This window comes from Furipterus horrens, unplaced genomic scaffold (assembly GCF_987537825.1).
Source record: "Furipterus horrens unplaced genomic scaffold, mFurHor1.1.pri manual_scaffold_2, whole genome shotgun sequence".
Lineage (NCBI taxonomy): Eukaryota > Metazoa > Chordata > Mammalia > Chiroptera > Furipteridae > Furipterus > Furipterus horrens.
The window spans coordinates 106251486-106264914 of record NW_028327172.1 but is presented as its reverse complement, the minus strand read 5'-3'; the positions used below and the strand labels follow the sequence as shown (position 1 = coordinate 106264914).

At 42.2% G+C, this 13429-nt stretch overlaps 1 protein-coding gene across 4 annotated transcripts in view; it reads left to right on the top strand.

Moving 5' to 3' along the window:
• The window catches only part of FAM13A (family with sequence similarity 13 member A), a 312836-nt gene that overhangs the window by 254559 nt on the left and 44848 nt on the right, over positions 1-13429 (top strand). The window lies entirely within an intron of this gene.

Sequence of the window (13429 nt, the reverse complement as noted above, 5' to 3'; positions counted from 1 at the left end):
CTGGAGATTCTTCCTTTCCTTTCAATGGAGGGTTGTTTCTCTGTCTTCCCATTTTTGTTACTCTTCTTGTTTGTTGCTGCTTCTTAGATTGATCTGCACTTCCTGGATCTGCCCCTGGTGGCGTCAGATCATGTACCAGTCTGGGCCTATGCAGCCTTTTGGAGACTACCCGAGATCTACTACCTTTGTCTGTCTCCTTTAGTTGTTAATCTATTCAGTCTGTGATCAGCTGTTACGCTTAAAGACCGAGGGTGGGGCAGCTTAATTCCTGTAGGCAGGACTTTTGCTTCTCCTCAGGCTGTCGCCACTTGGAGGGGAATGGTCTGCCTGCAGTGTGGGGAATGAGTCACCACTGGTACCCCCGTCAGCTGCTCCCTCAGTTCTCCCCCCAAAGTCACTGCCGCAAATTCTCCCCAAGCATCTCTAGTCCTCTCTGCCTTCCCTCTACTTGAGCCCAGGGCAGGTAGGGGCCAAAATATTTTCATAGGTGATCTGCATAAGAACTCTTTTTCTCTAGCTGTTTCTCTCAGGCTAGTAAGAAACCCTGTGGCTTTTCGCTTTTCACAGCTGGATACTATTTTACTTTCTGCTCTGTTGCTGTAGGCTGGGAGGCCCATCTGGGGGTTTAGACCCTGCCCTTCTCAGGGGGAACCCCCCGGCTGCTGAGCTGTTTCTCAGTCCCTTCAGCTGCCACCCGTGGGAGCCCAGCCAGCCCTTTTGCGTCTTCCCACTCCCTACCAGTCACGTTGTGATGAAGCAGCCTTTTCTGTCTCTCCATGGTTATATGACTTCTCTCCAGCTAGTGTTCAGTTGGTTATTCTAGATGATTTCTAAGTCTTCCTTTTTCTTATCCCCAATCCTTATTCCAACTTTTCAGTAGTTTATCAAATTTTGTTGACTCTACTCTAAAAATGTTAGGTACACCCCCCTTTTCTTTTTGTATTGCCATTACACAGCCAAAGCCCTAACTATTAGTCTAGAACCCCAAACAGCCACCAGCCTATCTCTACGCCTCCACTCTCCACCCTCTGCCGTCTCCCATCTTCATGCCATTGTATTTGCTACTGCAAAACAATCATTACTCTTTCTTCTGTGCAGTCTAACTCAGCAAGAACTCCTGTCAAAAACCACATGGCAGTTATTCTCTGAGTGGCATCAGCATAACACAAAGAAGCAAGCATTGTGAACTACAGATTTAAAATTATTCATTGCTTCAATCACACAGCATAAAACCATTGACCAGCACTATTTAGGCACTAGGAACACAAAGGTGATCAAACACACACATTCTCTGTTTTACCGAAGTTGACATTTTCAAAAGATGAGACAGAGAAGAAACAAGTAAATATATGTAGTCAGATGGCAGTACATTTTGTGGGGGGAAAATTAAGCTGGATAAATAAAGTAGGATGTGGTGGGAGATCGAGAATTGATGTTGTATAGATTTAAGGTCCTCAGGTCAGGCCTCACTGAGAATGGAACCTGTGCAGGGACCTGAAGCAGGTAAGGGAACCATAAGGATATCTAGGGAGAGACTATCCATGTAAACGGGGCCATTCAGCTTCACCTTTTGAGGCTAAGGAAGAGGCTGCTGTGGTTGGAACAGAGTTGAGGGAGGAGCATTGTAGGAAATGAGGTCATGATCATTAAGGCTGCATAGCCATTTTTAGGTCTTTGGCATTTACCTTGAGTGAGGTGAGGAGCCATTAGAGGATAAAAGGGAAGAGAGTCATTTTCTGATGTACCTTTTGAAAGGGAAAAGGCAACTTTGTTAAGAATAGCCAAGGCCTGATGAGGGATGGACAAGAACTAAAGCAAACTAATTGACATAATCTAAGGAAGAAGTAGTACTCAATTTAGGCCAGGGCAACAGCAACAGAGGCAGTAAGAAGTGGTCAGACTATGGATGTATTTTGAAGTAGAACCAAGAGGATCCTCTAATGGGTTGGATATGGGCTGTGAAGAAGCAGAAGGGGTGCAGGACATCACCAAGACTTATGGAGTAGCTAGACGGATCGAGGGCCATTTACTAAGATGGAGAAAACTGTTAGAGGGGTAAGTGAGGAGGGGGATTAATAATTCCATTTGGATATGTTGAACTTGAGATGTTTTATTAGTAAAACATCAACTAGGCATTTTAGGGGAGAGAGAGAATAAGTTCGGAAGTCTTTGGCACACGGTTGGTATATAAAATCTTAAGACAGGCTGAGCTGGCCCCTAGGAAATGAGCAGAAAGGAGGGGTCCAAGGACTGTGCCCTGGGACATAACTACATTTAGGGAATAGGTGGAAGGGAAAGTACAAGCAAGAGAGATTAAGAAGCAGAAGCTAGCAATTTCTGACAAGAGCCTAATTAGATTCCAGTCAAAAGAAAAGCAGAAGAGAGAAATTAGAATATGAGTAACCAAAATTTCATGTTATAATATCTAGGTAGCCTACATCTACTTTGCTGGGGGCTATTTTGATGGAAAAAGGGAGGAAAAGTCTTCTTTGGTGGAATCAGAGTGTAAGGGGAAATGAAGAAAAATGATACAGTACTGGAGACAATGCAAGATTAAGAGAGTCTTTTTAAAAGGCAGTGATGTTACACAGTATTTGTATAAGTTAAGCCAAAAGAGAGGAGGAAATGATGATGCAAGAGAAAGGGAACCATTGCAGGATCAATGTTCTTGAGTAATTTGTAGGGAATGGGACCTAGTGGGTGAGTGGAGGGGGTTGACAGTAAATTACTTTGATTCAAAGGCTCTTTCATCAGAAACTTGAATGGTTTTCCCCCACTGTCTCCTTCACATGTCACTGAAGGTCTGCCCCTGTGTTCTAACCTAAGCCAACCTCTCGTCTATGAAAAGTGAATACTCTTCTAACTTTTCAAAAATTATTTTATTGAATATATTGGTATTACATTGGTTAATAAAATTATACATATTTCAAATGTACAATTCTATAATCATTGTGTGTTCACAACCAAAGTCAAGTCTCTTTCTGTCATCATTTATCCCCATTACTTTCTTCTACCTGTTCCCACCCCCTTTTCCTCTGCTAATCACTATGTAGTCTGGGTCTAATAGGTGTTTTGTTTTCTTTCTTAATCCCTTCCCTTATTTCACTCAACCTCCCCACTCCCCTCTCCTCTGACAGCTGTCAGTCTCTTCTCTGTAATAATGAGTCCATTTCTAGTTTGTTTATTCTGTTCGTTAGATTCCACATCATATGGTACTTGTCTTTCTCTGAGTGGCTTATTTCACTTAGCATAATGATCTCTAGGTCCACCCATGCTGTCGCAAAAGATAAGATTTCCTTCTTTTTAAGGCCAAGCACATTGTGTACATGTACCACATCTTCTAACTTTTTAATTTCACTATGTTTATACACACATCTAGGATTCATTTTCTTTGTATACTTTTAAGACAAGAATGTGCTGGCCTTGAATTTTGTGTTTTCTCAATTAATATTTAACATTTGTATTCAGATGAAACATATCATAGAAATGAAGGTAATATAAACAGTGTAACAAACTGCACAGTTGGAGCAGTAACCAAAATACAAATGTCATGCAGGCAAGGACAGGAGTCTGTCTGGTTTGCCTTTGTAGCCCCACGCCCAGATAGGCAGGCATGTAACAGAACCCCTGGGCTGCTCCGATTGAAACCGAACCCATGGGCTGTTTAGTTAGGGGCCCGATTGCCCACTGCCAGAATTATAACTCTCAATACCAGAGTTTAGTGAAAAGAAAAGGAATTGTTTATTTGCACATAGTTCTGCCTCCCCCTCCCAGACCTGGCCAGTCTTAGGAGAGTCAGAAACACCGTTTCTCTACTTCCTAGGCACAGTTCAGCTTTACCAGTAGCTGCCAATCACTCAATTCTGATTGGGGAGGTCCTTTCTGTGCTGTGGTGCCCTCCAGCTCTCAATGCAGGACCGCCTGGATTCTCAGCCTCCTTGTAAACTGCTTTCTTCCTGCAAACCACATGGCGAGAGCCTCTTCTTAAAGCAGCCGGGAGACCCCCTCCTCCAAGCCACATGGAGGGAGCACGCCCGCTAAAATGCCCACAGCTGCTTATATATCCCTGACTGCGTCCTCTGATACAGTGGGTGTTGCAAGCAGCTCTTACCATTCACAGAACCCTACACAGGCTCTGTAGGCTCCTTCCGTACCATCCCACAGTTCAAGACCCCTCCAATCTTCCTGAGCCTTGGAAGTTTCAAAGCAGATCTTTGTGCAACAAAGTTTCCGGCCACTAGCCCCAGGCATACAAGGCATCCTGAAAGCTGCTTCCTTTTTTTTCCTATTTCCCAGCCGCAAACTCTGGGGTTTGTTTTTGGACTCCCCTGTTTCTGTAACAGTTTCCCCCTCTCAGACTAAGACCCTTTATAATCTTATAAAGGACAATGGGCAAAGGTCTCATGCTCCTCTAGCTGCTTCAGGCTGGACATGGTCATCGTCCTACCTACCCTTGGGTCTAGAAATCCCTAAGAGTGGGGATGTAGGGGAGGGTGGCCTTCCCACATGGGGAAGGATCTTTCAGAGTACAGGTCAGTTGGCTGTTCCTGGGTAGCAGCATGCTCTGTTTCCAAGGGCTGGCACTGCTGGACCAGCTGGCATCCTTGTCGTATTCTGAGGGCAACAGGGTTAGTATTATTAAAACCGTAACTACTAGATGACAAAAGACATGGATTAATCTGTCAATGCCCCACATTAGGAAAAGAAATGGCTTCTTTGGGGGAAGGTGTGCAAGGCGTGTCACACCTGTCCAAAGCCCTTTTGCCCACTTCACTTAGCTTGGGCTGAGGTATATATTTTAGGATTTCCCCACCTCTCAGGCCTCTGGGCCCTTTCTGTCCAAGCCATTACGACAGAAGAGAGAGACCAGTTTTAAAGTGAAGCCCACAGACCACCCCATACTTCACCAACTCAACCACTTAGTTCAGCCAAACCGTTGAGTCTCAGGAGGCAGCCATGCAGATGGGCTTCTTAAGTGAGGCCTATATGTAGAGATAATCACTCAGGTAGAGATCGTAGGCTTATGCCCTATGAAAACAGAAAGAACACACACATTCATTCACACAACACTTCACAAACCAGTCTCTCAATCTGAGAGACTGTCCTATTGGGAAGACATCCAGTTGCAAGGCATTTGACATTCTTCTTGCCTGTAAAGTAAGCATCCTTGATAATGTCACAGACATGGTCCAACTTTTAAATGAAAACAACCTTTAAATGAAAATAAACTTTATAGACAGCAGCACTAGTTTACAGTCGACCACTGAACATTGTGGTTTTCCTTGAGTCATGATTTTTCCCCTTAAGATCGTCCTCCTTGTCAGCAAAGGGACTGCATTAAGTCCATTTTTAATTTAGCCTGTTCATTTGCATAAACACAACAAGAGCAGTGACTGATCACATTTGATCTTTAAGTCTACTTTGCTGGAACTTACTCAAGGAACCTTCATGTTGACTTTTAGTCTGCCCATCAGGGCACAGAAGCTGTGCCACATACCTGCCATTCAGCCTTACCTGTAAACACCTGCTTTTCCAAGTCCTTCAGGTTTTCCATTGTGCCTTAAGGTTCCTTCTAGCCACCTTTCAGGAAAGCAACCTTCGTTCCTTCCCTGGAAAGATTGCCATGAACTGCACAACCAACCAAGGTGCAAGGCCTTTTTCTTCTGGGCTTTCCTTAGCTTCAAAAGTCAAGTCCAGTTCCTCAGGGCTTTCTGGTGACAACCGGAGCCTAAACATGCCTCCTTCAGGCGTGTCATTCCAGTCAAAGTCTTGGTTTACAAAACCTCTATTAACTGGTCTTGTTAGTTTTATGCAAAGAAACCTAATGTCATTACTTCTTCAAATTGCCAAATTCTGGAGGGATCAGGTAGGGAGAAAAATATACAGTGTGAAGGAAAATCCTTGTCCTTCTGACATTTACTAAAATTGCATTTCCATACCTTATACCTTCTTTTTTTGTTCACTGTCCTACATGTGAAGTTTTAACTTTCCCTGGGAAACCTCAATTTTCCTTTCAGATTATATGGCCAATACCAATACAGAGAATTCCAGACCCTTCCTAGCTCTCAGAGAATTCTAGACCTTTCCTAGGTCTCAGTAGCCAATACCAATACAAAGAATTCCAGACCTTTCCCAGGTCTCAAAGAATTCTAGACCTTCCCCAGGCCTCAATGGCCAATACCAATACAGAGAATTCCAGACCTTTCCTAGGTCTCAGAGAATTCTAGACCTTTCATAGGTCTCAATGGCCAATACCAATACAAGGTACAGTAACCATACAATCAGACTACAAATTATTGAGATTTCCTCTTCCCAGTTTTAAAAACTTACACAACCTTTCTATACCTTTTTATGAACCCATTCAGATTTAACCATAACCCATTTCCAATTCTTTTTCTTTTCCACACTGTAAAGGACTATACTCAAACTCAGTATCTGGGCAGCTAAAAGTTCCCTAGATTTGTAGAGATATCCTGCAGTTTTCTTAAGCTTAGACCTTGCAAACACCTGTCATACAGCAATGACCTGAATGTTTAGACATATCGTATCGGCAGCCGTCCGTCTCGAGAGATGATGGTGTAGCTTCTTAAGAGTCTATCTGCACCGCCGAGAATGGCTGTGCAGTCCGACTCGGGAGTGACACGGTATCTGTCTCCTCCCGTGTTGAATCGACATCTTAACGATGACGCTGGAGTGTCCTCTCCAGTGAAGCTGAAGCTACAGAGCCTGGGCAGGGTGATATGGAGGGTCTGCTGTTGCCCATGCAGCAGACCCCCCCCCTCTTCGCAGCTGAAGGGCCCAAGTGAAAGACGGAGTCAATACAGCTTGGCTTCAGGTGCGCCGCAGGAGTTGCCAGTGTTGACTACAACGTCAAACCGCCTTAGGGACACCGGCTCCGGATTTTCTGTCGGGGTTTACTCCCTTAGCCTTTCCCCTGAAGAGGTATGCCGCAAGGCAGCGGAGGTTTTTTGGAGTCAGAGTTTTCCTTCTCTGACACTTACACTACACTACAGTATAAACATAACTTATGTTATGTTATGTTTATGTTTAGACATATACCGTTTTACAAACAAAGCACATCACCTTAAGAGCATACCTAACCCACCATTTTGCCCACTTCAAAGATGGCGGCAGCATTCATGCAGCACCTTTAAAGATGGTGGCACCCATAAGTGCCACCCACAAGATGATGGCAAACCCATGTGACTCATCCACCATGGTGGAGCACTCACGTGGCTTACCCAAAATGGCAGTGCACCTCTGAGGCTCAGTGTCCAATTCACAACCTTCATGCGGGTTCTGGTGGGGGAGACCCACTCCTCCTCCTGCAGAGGTGGAGTCATTGGCTTTGTGGTCACTTCAGAGGCCAGAACCAAAAAGGCTGATGCAAGAAAAGTCCCTTGAGTTTGCAAAGGCGTGGGCGCTGTGGAAGCCACTCCCACCTGTGGAGGGGATGGTGCGGTGGAATCCGCCTCCACCTGAGGAGAGGGCGGTGCTGAAGAAACCACCTCTACCTGGGGAGAGGCAAGGACCAGAAAACATATATACCACTCAGGCATCCATAATTCTATTATTCCCAGGAGTACTCTTAATCGGACAAACAGATCTAGTATCCACGATTCTGTTACAGAAACAGGGGAGTCCAAACACAAACCCCAGAGTTTGCGGCTGGGAGATAGGGAGCAGGAAGCAGCTTTCAGGATGCCCTTGCATGCCTGGAGCTAGTGGCTGGAAACATTGTTGCAAAGATCCGCTTTACTTCCAAGACTCAGGAAGATGGGAGGGATCTTGGACTGTGGGCTGGTATGGAAGAAGCAGACAAGAGCCTACGTAGGGTTCTGTGAATGGTCAGAACTGTTTGCAACACCCACTGTGTGAGAGGACGCAGGGAGAGAGAGGAGACAGGGAGGAAGAGAGAAGGAGCTGCGGACATTTTGGGCTGGCTCTGGCTCTAGAAGGCTCTCTCTCTCAGGCTCTCACGCCCTCACTCTCTGGCTCTTGTGGGCTCCCTCCATCTGACTTGGAGAAGGGATCTCCAGGCTGCTTCAAGAAGAGGCTCTTGCCAGGCTGCTTTGAGAAGGAGAGGAGATCCATGTAGTTTGCAGGAAGAAGGCAGTTTACGAGGAGACTGTGAATCCAGGCGGTCCTGCATTGAGAGCTGGAGGGCACCACAGCACAGAAAGGACCTCCCCAATCAGAACTGAGTGATTGGCAGCTACTGGTAAAGCTGAACTGTGCCTAGGAAGTAGGGAAATGGTGTTTCTGACTTTCCTAAGACTGGCCAGGTCTGGGAGGGGAAGGCAGGACTTTGTGTAAATAAACAATTCTTTTTCTTTTCACCAAACTCTGGTATTCAGAGTTATGATTCTGGCGGCGGGCAATCGGGCCCCTAACTAAACAGCCCGTGGGTTCTGTTTCAATCGAAGCAGCCCAGGGGTTCTGTTACAATTCCATTATTTCAGAAATGCTCAAATAAATTTTGGCAAACAATCTTACTTCTCTAATCCCTTCTCAGTTCTATTTTCTTTTCACCACACAGGCATACTTAGGCGGCCGGCACCCTCAGAAGGTGTCTCCCAAGGGGGTCGACCTGCCACGGGCAATTATTAACGTCCCATCTGGGTCACCAGAAGTTGTAACAGAACCCCTGGGCTGCTCCGATTGAAACAGAATCCATGGGCTATTTAGTTAGGGGCCCAATTGCCCACTGCCAGAATTATAACTCTCAATACCAGAGTTTAGTGAAAAGAAAAAGAATTATTTATTTGCACATAGTTCTGCCTCCCCCTCCCAGACCTGGCCAGTCTTAGGAAAGTCAGAAACACCGTTTCCCTACTTCCTAGGCACAGATCAGCTTTACCAGTAGCTGCCAATCACTCAGTTCTGATTGGGGAGGTCCTTTCTGTGCTGTGGTGCCCTCCAGCTCTCAATGCAGGACCGCCTGGATTCTCAGCCTCCTTGTAAACTGCCTTCTTCCTACAAACCGCGTGGCGAGAGCCTCTTCTTAAAGCAGCCGGGAGACCCCCTCCTCCAAGCCATATGGAGGGAGCACACCCACTAAAATGTCCACAGCTGCTTGTATATACCTGACTGCATCCTCTGACGCAGTGGGTGTTGCAAGCAGTTCTGACCATTCACAGAACCCTACACAGGCTCTGTAGGCTCCTTCCGTACCATCCCACAATTCAAGACCCCTCCCATCTTCCTGAGCCTTGGAATTTCAAAGCAGATCTTTGTGCAACAAAGTTTCCAGCCACTAGCCCCAGGCATGCAAGGCAGCCTGAAAGCTGCTTCCTTTTCCCTTTATCCCAGCCGCAAACTCTGGGGTTTATTTTTGGACTCCCCTGTTTCTGTAACAGGAATGCACTAAAAGTGTGTTGGGAAAAAGTCATGAGTGAATGAATAGTTGCCATATTATTTAGGGTAACTTGTGTGACTAAAAGACCCAAAACACAATGTCTTTAACATAGTAAAAGTTTTGTTCTCCTTTGACAGTCTAAAGCAGGAGTTTGGGGCTGAGGAGAGGAGTCAAGGGCTTGCTCCAGTTTTTCAGGGACCCAGGCCAACTGCCTCTCTGCCGTCTTCAGCAAGTAGCTTCCAGGGCACCCTGGTGGTTTTCATCTCCATTCTAGCTCACAAAAGAGAGTGAATGGCGTGGAATTTACCTAGTGGGTTAATTTATTAACCAGGTCTGGAAGCCACATACATCACTTCTCATATAATGTGGGAGAGAAGGTGGTCACATATCTCATTGTAGCAGAGCCAGGAAATGTTTTGTTCCCTAGCATGCAGCTACTTCTTTATTATGGGAAAAAAAATAGAAGGGATCTGGGTGGATAGTTAGCAAGCTCTTCCATAGACATCTTCTTACAGGACCATTAGTTATTTTTGAATATGAATTAATTTCTACAGTTTGAAGCAGTTAAACATAAAATGTACAAAAGGGTACAAAAAGAAATTCAAATCTTTCGTTAATCATTTGTTAATAAAAATGTATCAACTATTCACCTTCCTCTAGAGCTCAAGGTTAGAATAATGAATCTGTTTTGACTAGCAGCATTCCATGTAGCCTTCAGACTGAGCTATTTGTATACTGAGAAAGGCTTTTTTTGGGGGGGGGGTGTCCTCTGTAAAGGCTTTGTCAGCACTTTATAGTTTTAGAAGACAAATTTGTTTTTGCTCCAACTGGTTTCAAGTGCTTTAGTGGTCAAACAGGTTTTGAGCCTAGCTTCAATTGGGGGGGGTGGGGGGGGAGTGTTTGCCTGAGGAAGAATTGAAAATAAATTCCACAGGCTAAAGCTTTTTAAGAGGCTTTTGCTCTTTTTAAGTTTGAGGTTATTTTTATAATTTAGAAGGGTAGTTCTTAAATTTTAGTTCTTTCTGATACCCCAAAATTGTCCAAATAAATTATAGCAAATCTGTGTTTTGAAAGTCACTGATAAGACTAAATGAGGCAAAATGTTCTGAATTATAAACATGACTTTGCCTGCTTTTTTTTCTTTTTAATGCCATTCAAGAAGCAATTTCATTGCATTATACTTAAAGGCATAATCTGTACTTCTCTCTTTCTTAAAATTACCTACTTCTTGTAAAAGATTCCAACTGTAGAAGGCTAATTAAAAGTTAATGCAAGAAATCATTTTTGTAAGAATTCTATTAATTTCAACCTTTAACAAATGAAAACATTAATGAACTACTATTACCGCATGTAGAAAACTGTTTTAGACATAAAACAGTTCAAAACCTTCAAATGGCATTAAGCCAGTATTTTCTTATAAGACAAGTACATTAACAACTACGGAACATTTGAAAGTCCAATAACATACTACTCATACAATTAAAGCATTCTGAACTTCAGTCATTATTTTGACCTGTACATTCAACTTACCCCTTCCCCCATCTCAGTGAAGTAGGGGAATTGCTGATCTATTTCATATCTTAATCTTCCCTTCCTAAACCTTAGGCAAAGAATGGAAGTCAATTTATAAAACATTTTGCATCATGGAAATAGGTACTTTTGTTACTATACTTGTAGATATTTACTATCCTTGTTAGTTTTGCTCCAGAAAAAATTGAGGTAGGTTGCTAGTTGTAACACATTCTTCACATGTTCCTGTTTCCAAAAGGTAAGAGGGGCAACCCAAATACCCTAGCAAAGGAACACTGTATACTTGCATGCTGCTTTAGTGAAAGCAGACCATGAATATTCAGTAATCTCAAATGTGTGGACAACATGAAAATTGGAATTATTAGAAAGCTTTAGAGAGAAATACTGAACAATATTGAAAGTCACCATTTGTCAATTACATCTATAAAAACTCAGATCCTGTGGAGTTCTTAAGCATATGGACCAAACATTTTTTAAATGTGGGGAGGGAGAGGGAATTGAAGAAGTTACTGCTTACTTGTTTTAACCCTGGAGATGAGCTAAACTTCCTCACATTTATTTTCAACTGCTTTTTGCAAAGCTTTAAATTGTATAACATACCTATATTTTTAAAATAATTCTCAAAACCTGTATCAATTATATCTTGGTTCTTTCCATTTAGGAAAAAAATTTTCTAACTGAAATATCTTTAAATTTATGTAATGCTATTATGGTTTATTTTTGTTCTCACTTTCTGAATATTTCTTAGCCTTAATCTAAAGATTGTTATCTCTTTTGAAATAGTCATTTGCATATCATTATAAATGTAGTTCATTGATACTGTTTTAAAATGATCTGAAGGTAACTGGTTGTGCTTTAGCTAAGAATTCACATTTTAGAACTTTAGGAAAACCTAATACTATTGTACTAGATCTTACACTAAAGATTTTGATAATCTATTGAAAATTACCAATGAGAACAAAGAGTCTTTGTCATAGGCATATCACTCTTTATCAGGAAGATCACATCAAGGTAATAAGAGCAATTCTGCTTTGGTTTAATGAGAGCCATTTTAAAGAGGCCTCTTCAAACTTAAACTTTAGAGGTATAAAAAGATGAATATAATTGTTATCATAAGTTTTTAAATTTCTCAGATTTATTATAAAATTCTCTGTGTAAATTATCTAAACATGTAAATCAGTGTTCAGTAGCAGACATAGTCTTTTCAGTTCCTGGGACATAGTCTTACCCATGGACAAATAGTACTAAAATATTTTCCTTGGGGATTTCATAGTTTTAGAAGTAATACTGTCAGTAACAACTACTAATATTCATTAAATGTACCAGGTATCATCCCATTTTAATCCTCATAACCACACCATGTTAATTATTGTTACCATCTCCATTTTCCATATGAGCAAATTGATGGTCAAGTAGGGTCATACAGTTGGTAAATGATGAAGCTAGCCTTCTAACCCTAATATTCTGACTCCAGAGCCACCATTACAACAATTATATTATGCTATCTCCTTTTGTTTCTATTCTGTGATGGAGCCTAGATTTTAAACTTTAAGAATTCTAGACAAGTTGGCCAAACCAACATAAATGGAAAATAATTCATCTATCTTCCAAGCCAAAGTTTTTTTTCTACTCTATATGTTTATTTTTTAGAGATTTTTATATATGTAAACTTTATGGGATTACTGATCCTTAATCAAATATACTTTGTTTTAAAGGGTTTTTCATAATGGGAGATTATAAATATGTAGGTGAACACATGTTGGCTCAATACGCGTTTGTTTTTTCAGTGATACAGACTACATGAATTGTGTTTAATATCCTTTTTTTAAAATCTTCATTCAAGGACATTTTTTCATTGCTTTCAGAGAAAGAGAGAGGGAGAGAGAGGCGAGGGAGGGGGGATGGGGCAGAGAGGGAAAGAGAGAGTGGGAAGAAACATCAGTTGGCTGCCTCTCATAGATTCCCCAGCCGGGGATCAAACCCACAGCACAGTACATGCCCTCACTGAGAATGAAACCCACAGCCTTTTGGTATAAAGAGCAATGCTCCAACCAACTGGCCACACCGGCCAGTGCTTAATGTCATTTTAATGCGGGTATGAATCTTTGAGTTCAGTGGTATTCTTGTCCAAATCTCCAAAGCAGCTATGTTTTTGAATCTACTGAATGTTTTAAAAAAAAAAAAAAAGTGCTCTTTTTTTGCTTATTTGTAATCTTCCTTCATGGGGATTGCTTACTTATTCTGTGCTCGCTCAGTCATCTGAATTGTATGTAGAAAGCATTGACTGGTATTCACAAAGGCAGTCAAAAAATCTTACAAATATGCCTCCTGATAAGCATTAAGCCCTCTTGGTCAGCATGAAATACATGCTATTTGAAGTAAGTTGTCTGTTTGCATTTTTTTCATCTTAGCAAATGTAAAGATTAACATTAAATATTGCAGAAAGGTTCTTAAGTTAACTCAATTTCTTTTCATATTTTACAGCTTAGGTATGTGTTACTTAAATCATATTAGCAATATACACTGAAAAGCTGTTAAATA